This window comes from Cryptomeria japonica, chromosome 10, assembly GCF_030272615.1.
Source record: "Cryptomeria japonica chromosome 10, Sugi_1.0, whole genome shotgun sequence".
Lineage (NCBI taxonomy): Eukaryota > Viridiplantae > Streptophyta > Pinopsida > Cupressales > Cupressaceae > Cryptomeria > Cryptomeria japonica.
In genome coordinates, this window is record NC_081414.1 from 565,450,812 (window position 1) to 565,466,953 (window position 16,142).

The following is a 16,142-nucleotide window of genomic DNA, read 5'->3' on the forward strand; positions in this document are numbered from 1 at the left end:
AAGAGCAACCTGTTGATGTGTTTTTTATGCACATGCGAACACAGAATAAAATACCAAAGTATCTTATCCTCTCTTGAACAAAATCTCTCGGATGTTGAAGATTAGCTTAAGGATCAATCGAGAAGACTCCAAGGTTCATGAATGTAGGGTCACTACGTGTGGATAAGCTTAGTTGGTTTGATGTGATTATATTGGAATCACAAAGGGTCTTACATTCGAATGCCTAAATGTTTGATTTGATGGAACTTAGGTCCTATCTACTCAATTGGAAGATAAAAAAAGAGCAAAAGAGATAGGGCTTGAGAAATCTACGCTAGGCCCTAGAATGTAAGAAGATAGATAAATGAATAGGTGGAATCCTACCATGCTAGGTCTCACCATCAACTTGAACAATTCGACACAAGCTTAGTGCAATCTTCTAAGGACGTTTCAAAGATGTTCGAACTATTACCGCCAAACATTGATCACCATTCAAGATACTGCATAAACAATGAGTGTAGAATGATTCGAAGTTAAGCTTATATCATTCCAATTGACCACACAAGGCACACTCACAATCGGTAAGAGGCTAGTGGTATGGACTAAGCGGATTCCACATGAATACATTCAACAACTTCTTCCATTCAATCTAATCAACATGAAAAGAAATTGAGAAGTAGAACCATGAGACTTGTTGAAATAACAAATTTCACCATAACTTCAATGAAAAGAGTATCTCATTTACAAGTCATACCAACAATTCTTCCCTCTCTTAATCTACTCTAATTGCTATTCTAACTTACTAACAATCTATTTCTCTATTCACTATTAGCTCACTATCCACCTTTACAAAATGAAGAGCTTGAGCTTTTATAGAGAGCTCATTTACAATGAATGGCCAAGATTTTACAATGAAAACCCTAATTAGGGTTTGTTACAACAAACTCTCCTTAGCCAATGAGAAAATTACATTCATAAAGTGTGGACCAATAGATATCAAGGGTAGATGCCTCGAAGTTTGTGCCATCAATGGTGGGTCAGGTACATTGAATCAAGGCATGCAGAGGTAGACCTTCCCTGATTGGTGAGTGGTGACTAGGATGATGACTAGGACGCTGCTTCAACTTGCACTTGTAGAGTTGACTTGTCACCATGAAGGGATGTTGAGAGATATCTCTTGATACTCAACATTATCTAGCTTGCTCAAAGTAGTGGTGATGGGAAGTATTGATGTAGCTAAGTCTTTCTTCCATCCTTGTGTTTCTCGAAGTGATTGCACGATTTCTCCTTCGCCATCTTATGATCTCTCCATGTTGATATGATATAATTAAAACCTTGAAGATAACCCACTATTGCTTGTAGGTGCTTAGTACTTTAAGTCTTCTTCATACACTTGAGGTGTTATTGATGCTGATGAAGCTTCTTGAAGTACTCCCCTTGTATCTTGTCCTTGGTCTTGCATAGTGATGATAGGAACTATTTGTCATGATCGAGTCATCCCTCCATCCTTGCTTGTGTCTCTTGCCTTATGGTGGTTCAATGATCTTCCCTTTTATATCTGCAAAACAAAGCAAGTATAGTATCACACTCATATGATATATAGCTTATATAATCTCTTAACTTGACACGATCTCTCATTTTGAATGATTGCAATCAATAAGGTTATTGGGTAATTTGAATATCCTGGAGAAAATTTGGGCTATTTAAATGTTGTCCTCATTTTTGTTTTCAAAAATGAAGGACCATTACATAAAATTTTTGTGAAAAAATGAAAATTTTACTCTATGGCACGCTTCTCGAGTCGGGATTTCAACTAATCCTCAGTCCATCTTCGAATTATGTTTCGAATTTCATCGCATTATGGATTCGTTTGCTATGTCTTTCCTTCAATTTCGGGTTTTTTCTCCCTGACTACAGGTGGAGAATTTTCCTTGAACTACAAGTTTTAATGATTTCCATTGTTTTGGTCTTTGTAGGGAAATTTTTAGCTAATTACAAGTGCACTTTATTGAAAAATAATAACTTGTAATTTGCTTTTTATTTCCCCCTTGATGCTTTTTGGCTTTTTCAGTTAAAATAGAGATTTTTTGGTTAAGTTACAAGTAAACTTGTAATTCTTTTTTAAAACCCCTACTTTAATGGTTTTTGCTTGTAATAGGGATTTTAAACCCCTATTACATGTGTGCAAGTGAATTATGACTTGTTTTAGGGATTTTATTTTCCCTTTACAAGTGATTTTAAACTTGCACATCTCTCTCCAAAACCCGATTTTGCCTTGGAATGAGAAAAGTGACATTTAAAACTTGCTATTCTCTCCCAAAAACCCGATTTTGCCTATAAAGTGCATTTTGGAAGATTTTAAACTTACTATTTGGTTTCAAAAACCCGATTTTTGCCTTATAGTTGAAAAAGTGCATTTTAAACTTGTTATTTTCTCCAAAAAACCCGATTTTCATTGTTTCATGCAAATTCGAACTTGCTATTTGTTCCAAAATACCCGACCAACAAGAAAAAACGGTTTTTTGAGAATTTTAAGCAAAATTTTGTGGAGAAATCTTTGGAGGTAGAAGGCGTTTGGGATTCTTCCCTATTCTTGTGCATTTTCAAACATCTTTCATGCCATTCTAGGGTTTTGGGAGTTCGATTTATTGCTGGTTTCTTCGTGTAAAAAATGCAAACACGTTTTTACCAAAAACCACGTTTTTCTCCTTCAAGGATGTCACGAATCAGCAATCTTCCAAGTTTTTGCTCTCATGCTAAGGCGTTGAGGTTAGAGGGAGATTTATCCACTTTCCACGCCATTTCCTTTGGATTTGCTGCCACGCTTTTATACAAATGACGTTTTTGTAAAAACGTGGCAAAGGTTTGGGTTGCGGATTGTCTTCTTCATTCCAAGATTGATTGCATCTTTTGGAGAGGGATTTTCAGTTTGAAACAAGGTATGTTTTCTTTTCTTTTCTTGTTTCATTTTCTTGTTTTCTTGTTTTCTTGTTTTTTTATTTTCCTTTCTAGTTGTAAATATGTAAATATGTTGTTCTTGCCCCAAAAATCGGTTTTGTGAGAGAATTTTTCCCCCTTGATATGCAATTTTTGGATTGCATTGTTCTTCCTCATTTTCCCTCATTACTTGTATTCGAGATTTTAAATCCCGATTACAAGTTGGCTGGAAATCTTTGTTCTTCCCTTACAGTTGAAGAATTTACCCATTTTTGGTTAAAATTCCAAGTTGAAAAAGTGTGAAATACGCTTCCTTTCAAAATCGGGTTTTAAGAACCGGATTACATGTTGAAAAGTTCTTCCCATTTTCATGAAAATGACATTCCCGGATTTTCCCATTTTTATCCATTCATGTCACCCATATCCGTACTCTCCATTTTCCTCATTTTCCGCAAGTCTAATTCTCATTTTCCATCCATTTCTCCATTTGCAAATTTACAAGTGTACTTGCATTCGGGTTTTAAAAATCCGATTGCATGTATGCCCTTTCCAACTTGTATACTTGTGAAAATTTCCCCAAGATCCGAAATTGGTCAAAGTCAAGATTCCTCCATTTCCATATATTTCCTCTCTTTTTCTCACAAAGTCGTGAAGTTCAAGAGTTGAAGTTTTTCCCATTTGAAGAAGGAAAAATGTTATTTGCAGCTGAATATGATGTTGCCTTAACGCTTTTAAGTCTTCATCATAATATTCCAGGTTGTCCATCAATGTCAGATTTTCCGTCATCTCCAATTCCAAAAAAGATGAAGTACAAATATGACAAGTACCAAAACGAAGTTGCGCTTTCCCAAGTTTCCTCTCCTTTGGATCGTATCAGAGATATAGAGATAGGGCATGTAGACATGTCAGAATTTGTCAAAAGGGTTGAGGATCCACAAGATAGCAATATGCAGCGGCTGTTGGACAGCCATATCCATCATGCATCTTCTTTCTTGGTGGCTGCCTTAGAACTTGAATTGGTTCTCGCTTGCGCCCATCATTTTGACAAGGATACAAGAATCATTAAAAATGATGATGGCGAAGCAATAATCCACCTTGATGCAGACACAATTGAGAAGGTCTTCAGAATACTTCTCGCCCCTGTTTACATGGAAATCTCCAAAGAGAGTGTAGCTGAGTATTATGTAAAAAGGGAAAAAGATTGTAAACGACATATCAACAGGTGGAGCCAAGAGCCATGAGCCGCCTTCTCAAGGTGGACTAAGTTGTGCTGCTGTGACTTCAAATGGGAAATAGGAGACATCATAACCCTCCTCAGCAGGATAATGGGCCTTGAACACTCTAATGTTTTTGAGCCTTGGATGTACCAATTCATCATGTTCATAAGGCAATCCCATCATATATCATGGGGAGAAGTCATTAGCGATGCCTTGTGTGAACAACTTGCAGTAGTTCCTTCCACCATGACTTTCTATATGAATTCATACTTGGTGTACTTTGCAGCATCACTTAGACATTTTCCAGGTCTTTCTACCAAGGGTGATCGCTCGCTTTTACCAGTTTGGGAATATTATGATTAGTTGCCTTTGAGACCCAGCAAATTGCATTTCAGAAGAGTCCAAGATGCATTCTTCGGTTACTTCATGTGTCAGTTTGACAGAACTTTGAAGAACAAAAGGGTATCAGATGAGGCATGGGAAAAAGTGAGTGAATATGGATGCTTGTTTCTACAGTTTCCGACCTTCACCTATATGAGGATCGGATGCTATAATGGGCAGCCATACATGCTTCCTAGATACCCAACTGATAAGATCATTCTTATAGAGTTGGGAAGACAAATCATGGCTGTCCACACTCATCAGTCTGCCAGACACAAGGTTGGAATGGGGATCTTTACAACAAACCCACTAAGAATTGGCTGGTATTCTCTTGTCACATCCATTAAAGCCAAGGCCATGGAGACTGAAATGCAGGAAATTAAGCTCAAAAGGTTTAAGTTTAGAGTTGATTTTGATTATCGGGGTATCAAGGAGAAGATCAAAAAATCTTTTGTGCACATGCATCGCATTGAGGATATCTGGGTAGATCTTCGCACAGAGGTCGAGGTTCTGAAGATGGATTACTGCAGGCTCACTGTTGAGCAGGTTGTTGATTTGAACTTGGTAGACATTCCATAAGGGATGATTGATGATGGGCACGTACTTGATCCTGAATATATTTCATGAAGGGTTGAAGAAGCTCCACTTCCTTTAATCCAATGGTCACACAAGGAGTGCATATCCATTCTTGAGAGATTTTAGCCTATCTTGGCTTACACCAATGCTTGGCTGAAAAGTACTGTTGTTAGACTCATAAAAATCAAGATTGGGAAAGAAGATGATTCTACGGGGCCTTTTGGATATAAGTTTGAGATTCAGATTGACAACAAGCAAGGCGCATCATCTTCGGGCACAAGGATCAAATTGTGAGTTAGTCGGGCAGTAGTGCTTCTTTTTGAGGAGGCGATAGTTCGTGGAAAGGAAAAGTCACGATTTCATGTTCAGGTGATTGATCTGGATAATCCAGAAGAAGGGCAGCAATCTGATGATGCTCCCAAGTCTCCAGCATCCAACTCGCCTCATGAGATCATTCCTTCAGTTTCCATTGAGATGCCCCTTTCTCCTCCTGACTTGCTAGCTGATGAATCTCCTCAGAATGCCATTCCTATTTCGGCATACAAGCCACCTCCTGATCATCAACAAGAGAATGTGCAGGAAGTTCTTGAAGATACTCCTGCTTGTGTCCAACTGTCAGATTTTGATACCTCCACTTCTAGTTTTGAAGAATTCATGAGGCGATCTTCATGCCCATTGGTTACTGAGCAAACCGTGGTCGCCATCCAAACAAATATTCCTCCCAGGATGACCACGGTTATACAAACATAAACTGCTTCTCCTTTGCCTACAACTGCTACAAAAGGAGATTTGATGGCTTTACCTCTATAGCTTAGTTCTTTTACTCGAAAGAGGAAGAAGCAAGAAATCTCACCTGATGCCTTTAATTATCAACAACTAAAACAGTCCAGATTCAAGGTTGCTAAAAAGACCAAGACTATCTCCAGAGTAACTATTGACAGCAACAGGATGAAGGTAGCTGAAATTGTTGAACCCATTGCAGATAAGCCACTTGAAGAAATGTCAAATACTGATTACAAGGTTACAAAGATAGAATTGGGTAAGCAAACGCATGAGGTGATTAAACATGATGCTTAGTTTTTTGTAGCTTCACTGGTACAACGGTGTGATGAACTTCTAGCAAAGAAAGATAAGCTAGAAGAGGAAAACCAACAACTTATGGCAGTTGTTCATAAAATCACAAAACCTACTGCTGAAGGGAGTAACTCCATAGGTTCTTTCGGTTCCCAAGAATCAATTCATGGAGTGGAAAGGGCTGCTTAGAAGGTACAAGCATTGGATTCTTGGGTTGATCAACTTTATGATCTATGTGCACTAGTGATGAAGGACATTTTTTAGATGATGTCTAAGTTGGAAACTGTTGAAGAGAAACTAGATCAGACTTCCGATACTTTCAAAAAGAATCTGGAAAGTGTTGAAGATAATTTGACAATCTGGCGTACCATGCCCCAACAACAGTTGAGCATTCTACAGGAGCATGCCATCATCTCTTCCAGGGTCATGTACATGGAATTTGAAGAGCTTCTGGAAAAAAAGGCCCTTGTTCTTAAATCTCTCATTGAGGAGATTGGTGATACGATGAGATTACGGGGAGAAGTTTTTCAAGATATTGTCTCTCATTGTGAAAAGGCCTCTTGCAACATACTAAGTCAGGATGGAAAGCTGATTCCAGAAGAAGTTCTTGCTGATTTACAGATGAGGATACATAATGAATGGAGGAGCGAACAATTCTCGACCGCTTCAATTCAAATGTTGATGAAGCACGAAATCTTTTTGCATGAAATCCAGCCCATCCTGGATAAAAACAGCTCTGCACTCCTTCGATGTCATGATAGTATTGTGAAGACCATGGTTGTTGCCAAGAACACCCATGAACTGGATCCCGATGAACTACAAATGATCATCCAAAAGTTTGAAGGATTCGTGTCTTCACGTGCTACAGCTTAAGTGTTTTTCAACACTTAGTTGTAGTTTTTCTTTTGACAAGTTACATGTAAAAGTCTTTTTGTAAAACGCAAGTTAACTCATTACTTGCACTTTTATAATTACATGTAAAGCAACTACAAGTTGTGTTCAATTAGGACTGTAGTTGGAATAAGTCTTAGTTAGTTATTGAATAAGTCTTGGTGGTTGAGAGAATCTCTCAAGTTAGTTAGGATCCTCCCACCTTTTTTTCAAGGCTCCTCTTCTATAAATACTTGAGGGGTCTATTGTAATATTTATCTTTTTGGAAAACAAGCAAAAACTCTGCCAAATTTAAAGAAAAGAAGTCTTTAAGCTTTCATGTGTGAATTCAAGAATTGAAAGGAATAGAAGGAAATTGCCAAGCTTTGAGTCTTTGTGCTACATTCTTGAGTTTGTTTTCAATATTATCTTTTTTGCAAGTGTTTCTTAAAGAGCTTAATTACATCTGATTTGCAGTCTTTGTGTTGCAAGTAGTTGAGGTTAATATAGATTAAAATAACTATTTTGTTGAGAGAAGCTGTAAGTCTTTGTGCTTTCACTTGTTCTTAGGAGAATTTACGAGTAGATTTTGTGAGAAATAGCTGTGAGTCTTTGAGCTTATACTACTTCCCATTGTTTTAAGTAGAAAAGAATAAGATATTCCAGTCTTTGAGCTGTATAATTTGTTCTTGATAGCATTAGTATAGAAAAGGGTAGATAGGACTTCACATAATCAAGTCTTTGAGCTTGATATTGCTGTTCCGTCCCGAAGGAAGTAACGGAAGTCTTTGCACTTTCAGGAAATTTCATTTCCTTTCTCTCATTTCATTTTGAAAGTGGTTATTGTTGTTTATATCAAATCGCTATCCTTTTCTGTGAAGAGAAAAGGATATTGTCTTTCTTGAAAGAAAAAGAAAGATTGTTGTCCCATCCTATTTTATTTTCAAAGTTGTAGTTAGATAGGGGGAGCCTTCCCTTAATTAGGAGAGTTTTACTCACATGCTGTGGTTGAAACCACAATTTTGTATATTTCCCCAAGTGTACAAAATTTTCAACCAACATAAAGACGAATTTTCTGGTTGATAGGCCTCCTAGCTGAGCAAATTCACTTTTCCTCAATACTCAAATGATAAATTCGCCTTCTCAAGACATCAGACCTGCATCCTCAATAATAAATTTCGCCTATATGCTAGATGAAATTCGCAAATATACTGATGAAATTCATTGTCCAGCTGGAGTAATTCGCTGACCTGCCATTGATGGAGAGAAATATGTTTGCATTGATGCTTAGAATGATTGATTTGACCTTCCCTTTATATGCGATCTAGGCTAAAGATACAAGGCCGACCTGATTTAGCATGAATAAAAATATAAATTAACTTTTGAAGTGTTGGCCGACTTGATCTCTCCTTTCAATCAATTCAAATTTCAAATTGTTTTAGGTGCCAAAATACGTGTTTCATGGGATTTTGCTTTAATACTTCGGTTTAATGCAAGGTACATGTGGATTTTTCTCTCCTAAACCGTCCTAAGGATAGGACTTATCGTAATAAATTCGCTCTTAGTCCTTTCTAAGGACAAGCCCTATATTGAAGTTTGCTGGCTGACCTTTATAAAGCATGTTCTCATTCAACGTGCTGCATGTTATTTGGGCGGACAAGGCCAAGATAAGTGTTTCGCTTTATGTCCTTAACAAGGACAGGCCCTAAATAAATCACTCCATGTCAAGAACAGACCCTATGATCAAATTTGCTCTATGATCGGCCTAAGGACAGACCTATATGATAAACTTACCCTATAATCGGCCTAAGGACAAACCTATATGATAAAGTCGCTCTATGACCATCCGAGGGACAGGGCCTAAAACAAACTTCGCTCTAAGACCCTTGCAAGAACAAGTTCAATCGCTCTAAATGTAAGACTTGGCATGACAAATTCGCTCCACAACACCTTCTAGGTTTGATAGACCATCATCAATGAGAATAATTTTGCTCAATGTCCCTTCCAAGGACAGGACCTATATACCATAAAATCGCTCACTGTCCAGCCTAAGGACAGGACCTATCAACACTTTTTCGCTCCAAAACCTTTGCAAGGTACACCTTATCACTTCGCCTAATGTCTTTTGGGTGGCCAAGGTTAAAACAAGTACTTCACTCTATGTCCTTTCTAAGGACGGGCCCTATATGGAATTTTCGCTCTTGGACCAGCCTAAGGACAAGCTTCAAATTTCGCTCTGTGACCAAGGTGAGGACAGACCCTAAAGATGAATTTTGCTCTATGTCCAATGTAAGGACAAGACCTATAACAAACTTCACTCACCAATCTTCCTAAGGACAAGACTTCAAAGTGCAGCTCGCTCACAGTCCTTGGTAAGGACAAGGTCAAAATGTGAAGTTCACTCTTTGTCCTTTCTAGGGACAGGTCCAAAATGATGAATTCACTCTATGACCAGCCCAAGGACAAGCTTATAGATGAATTTGACCCAAGCTGATGCAAAATTCCGTGAAGCAGCTCGCTCACCATCCTTAAAGAGAATTTCTCTCTATGACCACTCTACAGACAAGACCTATAACAAACTTCACTCATCGTCCTTCCCAAGGACAAGACTCATATCGTATTTTCGCTCTATGACCTTCGGGAGGACGGGACACACTTCAATTCGAGCAAACACCTCCATCCGAGATTGAAATGCAACATGTTGCCTCTTTCCGTAATCTTAGCTTTGAAAGTTATTACGATTTTGATTATGGGGGTTTTGGGAAAACAACTTGCATTTGGATAGATCACGGACCCGATGAATTGCCTCGATTGCTTATCTTGTATGATAAAGTGCCTGAATATGAGAGATGCACGGTGAGAGCTTGCTCTTCTGTATTTAAGGATGATTTTTCTCAATTGAGAACTATCACTTTTGCCATGCTCACATTGCACAACTTGAGAAATCATGTACATATTTCGCTTCTGTGAGTCATGTCAAGTCTAAGAGTCTTGTGTATAGCTTTAGATTAGGTTTTATTTTTGTGTGTTTTAGATTAGAGGTCTTATTGAGCCTTGTTCTTAATTTGCCTTGAGTCATTTGACTCATGATCTTGAGTGGCTCAAATAGTTTAGTCGTTTGCTTTCTTTGGTTCGTTTGCTTTTGGTTTGCCTTTGCTTGGTTTGTTTTTGTGTGTGCTTTGGCTTTAGTTTGCTTTGGGTTTGTTTCCTTTCGAGCCGGTTGGTTTGCTTAGTGGGAACCTTCATTTGTGAGAAAGGTGTTTGCGTTGTTTTCTCACACACTAGTAAAACTTTGGATCTCATGTTTAGTCCATTTCTTATATATCTATTCATGAAGTGCTTTAAATCCGAGGTTATTCCTCTCCGACTTTATCATTTGGTTAGGACTTGTACTTGACCTGGAAGAGAACCACTTTCTATGTCTTGATACCGACATATTTTGATTGCTATATCTTTACACACTAATAAAACTCCGAGTCATTATGGTTTTCAGGCGAAGCCGTGATTAGTGAAAAATCCAAAGTCTAGCTTTAGCGCCACTGTAATCTTCAAACCCTAGTAAGCTTCATTGCTTACAAGCCAAAGGAATTCACGGAATGAAAGAAAAGAAAGCAATTGTCAAAAGAGAGAAAATGAGAAAATGAAAGAAAAAAATCAAGAGAAAATGAAATATCAAAATTGGCTATGAGAACATGTGAGTAACTCCATCGGGGCTATGGACGTTCGACTGGCAATGGAGCAATATTCGTGAGGTTACAACGATAACCTCACTGGGACTATAGACGTCCGACTGGCAGCGAGGCTCTATCTAGGATGCTTATGAAGTTTAGACAAACTACATAGCTAATCACGATGGAACTTGGCAGTCATAATGTTCTTGTTGAGGGGAATGAATACAATTGCACACACAAAGGTAATCAAAGACTAGGTGTTTTGATCTGGTTCGGGATTCTTCTTCCACCTTAAGTACACTTTCTAGTCTCTTGATAAGTTGGGTTGAATTTTCCGGAGGTTCTAAGTATGAATTAAGTCTTTATATTTGAAGTGTTCAAGAACATTTATTCGAGGTGGTGCTAGACGTTGTGAGGTATTCACACATCGCCCCATTGCAAATAGGGACCCCCACTTTTTGCTTTCTAGGGTTAGTTTTTTTTGTTTTGTTGTTGGTTGTTTTAGTGTCTTAGCCTTTGCATTGAAGGGATTGAGTTTCTCAAAGGTGGGTCTCCTCAAGGTGGAGTGAAGTAGGTTAGGTCAGTTGAGTGATTAGGGGTTATTTAGATCATTCCTAGGGTTTTTGTGTACTATTTGACCAGGCTTCAAGTTGCTAAATCAAACCTTGGTTGAATGCATAGCATCCTCCTAGGTCTTGTCCCTTACATCAAGGTCAGAGCGAACTCGCATTAAAAGTCTGGAATGTCATAATGATCCTGAAACGCCCTGAAATTTGATTGTCTAGAAATTTGAAGGATCTTCCAAAAACTAGAATTTACATTATAACTCCTGGAGGTCCGAAACCATTCTCAAACATCCTGACAATATATATGGAATATAACTTAAAGTATACTTATACTTAAATGTTATATTCCATATATGAATCCTGACGGAGGACACAGAGCGAACTGTCTTGTGAGTTTTGTCCTTAGGCTGGTCATAGAACGAATTTATCATTTCGCTCCCGTACCTTGCCAAGGGTCAAGAGAAAACTTTGTCTTTGAGTCCCGTCCTCTCGAAGGTCATAGAGCAAAAATATGATATGAGTCTTGTCCTTGGGAAGGACGATGAGCGAAGTTTGTTATAGGTCTTGTCCTTAGAGCGGTCAAAGAGCGAAATTCTCTTTAAGGATGGTGAGTGAGCTTCTTCACGGAATTTTGCATTAGCTTGGGTCAAATTAATCTACAAGCTTGTCCTTGGGCTGGTCACAGAGTGAATTCATAATTTTGGACTTGTCCTTAGAAAGGACAAAGAGCAAACTTCACATTTTGATCTTGTCCTTACCAAGGATGGTGAGCAAGCTGCACTTTGAATTCTTGTCCTTAGGAAGGTTGGTGAGCGAAGTACTTGTTTTAACCTTGGCCACCCAAAAGACATTAGGCGAAGTGATGAGGCGTACCTTGCAAAGGTTTTGGAGCGAAAAAGTGTTGATAGGTCCCGTCCTTAGTCTGGACAGTGACCGATTTTATGGTATAAAGGCCCTATCCTTGGAAGGGACATTGAGTGAAATTATTCTCATTGATGATGGTTGATCAAACCTAGAAGGTGTTGTGGAGTGAATTTGTCATGCCAAGTCTTACTTTTAGAGCGTTTGAACTTTTTCTTGCAAGGGTCTTAGAGCGAAGTTTGTTTTATGCACTGTCCCTAGGACGGTCATAGAGCTAGTTTATCATATAGTTCTATCCTTAGGCTGATTATAGGGCGAGTTTATCATATAGGTCTGTCCTTAGGCCGATCATAGAGCGAATTTGATCATAGGGCCTGTTCTTGACATGGAGTTATTTATTTAGGGCCCGTCCTTGTTAAGGACATAAAGCGAAACACTTATCTTGGCCTTGTCCGCCCAAATAACATGCAGCAAGTTGAATGAGAACATGCTTTATAAAGGTCAGCCAGCAAACTTCAATATAGGGCCTGTCCTTAGAAAGGATTAAGAGTGAATTTAATGAGATAAGTCTTGTCCTTAGGATGGTCTAGGAGAGAAAACTTCACATGTACCTTGCATTAAACCAAAGTATTAAAGCGAAATACCATGAAACACGTATTTTGGCACCTAAAACAATTTGAAATTTGAATTGATCGAAAGGAGAGATCAAGTCAGCCAACACTTCGAAAGTTAATTTATATTTTTATTCATGCTAAATCAGGTCGGCCTTGTATCTTTAGCCTAGATCGTATATAAAGGGAAGGTCAAATCAATCATTCTAAGCATCAATTCAAACATTTTTCGCTCCATCAGTGGCAGGTCAGCGAATTACTCCAGCAGGACAATGAATTTCATCAGCATATTTGCGAATTTCATCCAGCATATAGGCGAAATTTATTATTGAGGATGCAGGTCTGATGTCTTGAGAAGGCGAATTTATCATTTGAGAATTGAGGAAAAGTGAATTTGCTCAGCTAGGAGGCCTATCAACCAGCAAATTTGTCTTTAGACATCCCAAATTTGCTCGAAGATATTCAAATTACCCAATGAACTTATTGATTGCAATCATTCAAAATCAGAGATTGTGTCAAGTTAAGAGATTATATAAGCTATACATCATATGAGTTTGATACTATACTTGCTTTGTTTTGCAGATATAAAAGGGAAGATCATGCAACCACCATAAGGCAACAGACACAAACAAGGATGGAAGGATGACTCGATAATGACAAACACTTCCTATCATCTCTATGCAAGACAAAGGACAAGATACAAGGGGACTACTTAAGGAAGCTTCATCAGCATCAATAACACCTCAACTGCATGAAGAAGACTTAAAGTACTAAGCACCTACAAGAAATAGCGGGTTATCTTCAAGGATTTCATTATATCACATCAACATGGAGAGATCATAAGATGGCGAAGGAGAGATTGTGCAATCACTCCAAGAAACACAAGTAAGGATGGAAGAAAGACTTAGCTATATCAATACTTCCCATCACCACTACTTTGAGCGAGCTAAATAATGTTGAGTATCAAGAGATATCTCTCAACATCCCTTCATGGTGACAAGTCAACTTTACAAGTGCAAGTTGAAGCGGCATCCTAGTCATCATCCTAGTCACCACTCACCAATTAGGGAAGGTCTACCTCTGCATGTCTTGATTCAATGTACCTGACCCACCATTGATGGCACAAACTTCGAGGCACCTACCCTTGATATCTATTGGTCCACACTTTCTAAATGTAATTTTCTCATTGGCTAAGGAGAGTTTGTTGTAACAAACCCTAATTAGGGTTTTCATTGTAAAATCCTGGCCATTCATTGTAAATGAGCTCTCTATAAAAGCTCAAGCTCTTCATTTTGTAAAGGTGGATAGTGAACTAATAGTGAATAGAGAAATAGATAGTTAGTAAGTTAGAATAGCAATTAGAGTAGATTAAGAGAGGGAAGAATTGTTGGTATGACTTGTAAATGAGATACTCTTTTCATTGAAGTTATGGTGAAATTTGTTATTTCAACAAGCCTCATGGTTCTACTTCTCAATTTCTTTTCATGTTGATTAGATTGAATGGAAGAAGTTGTTGAATGTATTCATGTGGAATCCGCTTAGTCCATACCACTAGCCTCTTACTGATTGTGAGTGTGCCTTGTGTGGTCAACTGGAATGATATAAGCTTAACTTCGAATCATTCTACACTCATTGTTTATGCATTATCTTGAATGGTGATCAATGTTTGGCGGTAATGGTTCGAACATCTTTGAAACGTCCTTAGAAGATTGCATTGAGCTTGTGTCGAATATTTCAAGTTGATGGTGAGACCTAGCATGGTAGGATTCCACCTATTCATTTATCTATCTTCTTACATTCTAGGTCTTAGAATAGACTCCCTCAAATCCTACCTCTTTTGCTCTTTTTTATCTTCCAATTGAATAGATAGGACCTAAGTTCCAACAAATCAAGCATTCAAGCATTCGAATGTAAGTCCCCTTGTGATTCCAGCATAATTACATCAAACCAACTGAACTTATCCACACGTAGAGACCCTACATTCAAGAACCTTGGAGTCTTCTCGAATGATTGTAAAGAAAATCTTCAGCATCCAAGAGATTTTGTTCAAGAGAGGATAAGATACTTATGGTATTTTATTCTGTGTTCGCATGTGCATAAAAACACATCATGTAATATTCCTACTATTTTTTTTTTTTTTTTTTTAGAGCAATATCACAATCACACTAACCACCCATTAGGGTTAGAATAATGAAATCTAAACAACTGGAAGGAACCCTACACTTTCTGATCACCGAGAGCCCAGACTGGGAAGGTGAGAGCATACAGTAGCAGGGGAACGTCAGAGATAATCTGCTGAATTGCTGAATACAATAACGGGCGGCAAGTCAGCTCCTTCTGTTTATCCAACGGGAAAGCAAGGAACTTGGCAGTAAACCAGCCAAGAGAACAATACTTCAACACAAATCACTCTACCACAATATTTCAGCGGGAGGACTGAATTACAAAACAAACTCAACTCGACCGCTTATGCAGCGGGAAGATCATTACAACCAATATCACTCAACCGCTTATGCAGCGGGAGGACAAAGTTACAAAATATCAGATATAGGCGGCAAGCCAACCTCTTCCACTTTTTAGTGGGATATGAAGAATACAATCTAGAATTGTTAGTAGTACTACTACTTAACCTTACAATAGAGAGGAAAGAGAGAGTAGAAGTCTATTGTTGAACACATGAGATAATGATCATCAAACTAACTCAACACCAAAAACAACACGTTGGAAAATGCATAACCAACAACCCATAAACTCACTAAATTGCTCATATCTCACTCCCAAACTAACACTAGACAAGCAGCAACTAAGAACAAACCAAAGAAGAGCTACCAAACACCCCAAAACATCCTGAACGCATCCCAATGCACTCACCAAAACCCATGCCTACCTAGATAATTTCGATTTGCAATATAAAATCTAAAACTCCAAATATGGTGCTGGAAACTTACAAGATATGTCTCCAATAGCATAAAGAAGGTTTGAGCCAGTACCCAGAATGACCAGTTGCTTAGGTAGGGAGGTATGATCGAAAACTTGCTTCAGCCATAGGAAACCAGCAACTCCAAAAAACACACTACACTCCAAAATATTGAAAATGTCACAAGAATACACCACTCAGCTAGGTACTGTCTCAAGTACGGAACTGGTAATACTAAGGATCCGCACTCCGAAGCTTCAAGTTCATACACCAATTTGGCAGCATAACGATGCAATTTTTCAAGATGCCAAAATGAGAGCCCAAGGCTCATATTTATAACTTCATGCTCCCCCAAATTCAAATGCAAATGGCACCCAAACTCAACTCAAACTCCTTTCATTTCATTTCAAGTCTCCACCCAACATGGCACCCACTTCCCTTCTTCCTAGGCAAAGTTTGAACTTTACCTTTGGTGACGTTTT

General features: G+C 38.4%; 1 protein-coding gene across 2 annotated transcripts in view; it reads right to left on the reverse strand.

Annotated features, from left to right (window-relative positions):
- The window catches only part of LOC131060727 (phenylacetaldehyde reductase), a 207,445-nt gene that overhangs the window by 29,599 nt on the left and 161,704 nt on the right, over positions 1–16,142 (reverse strand). The window lies entirely within an intron of this gene.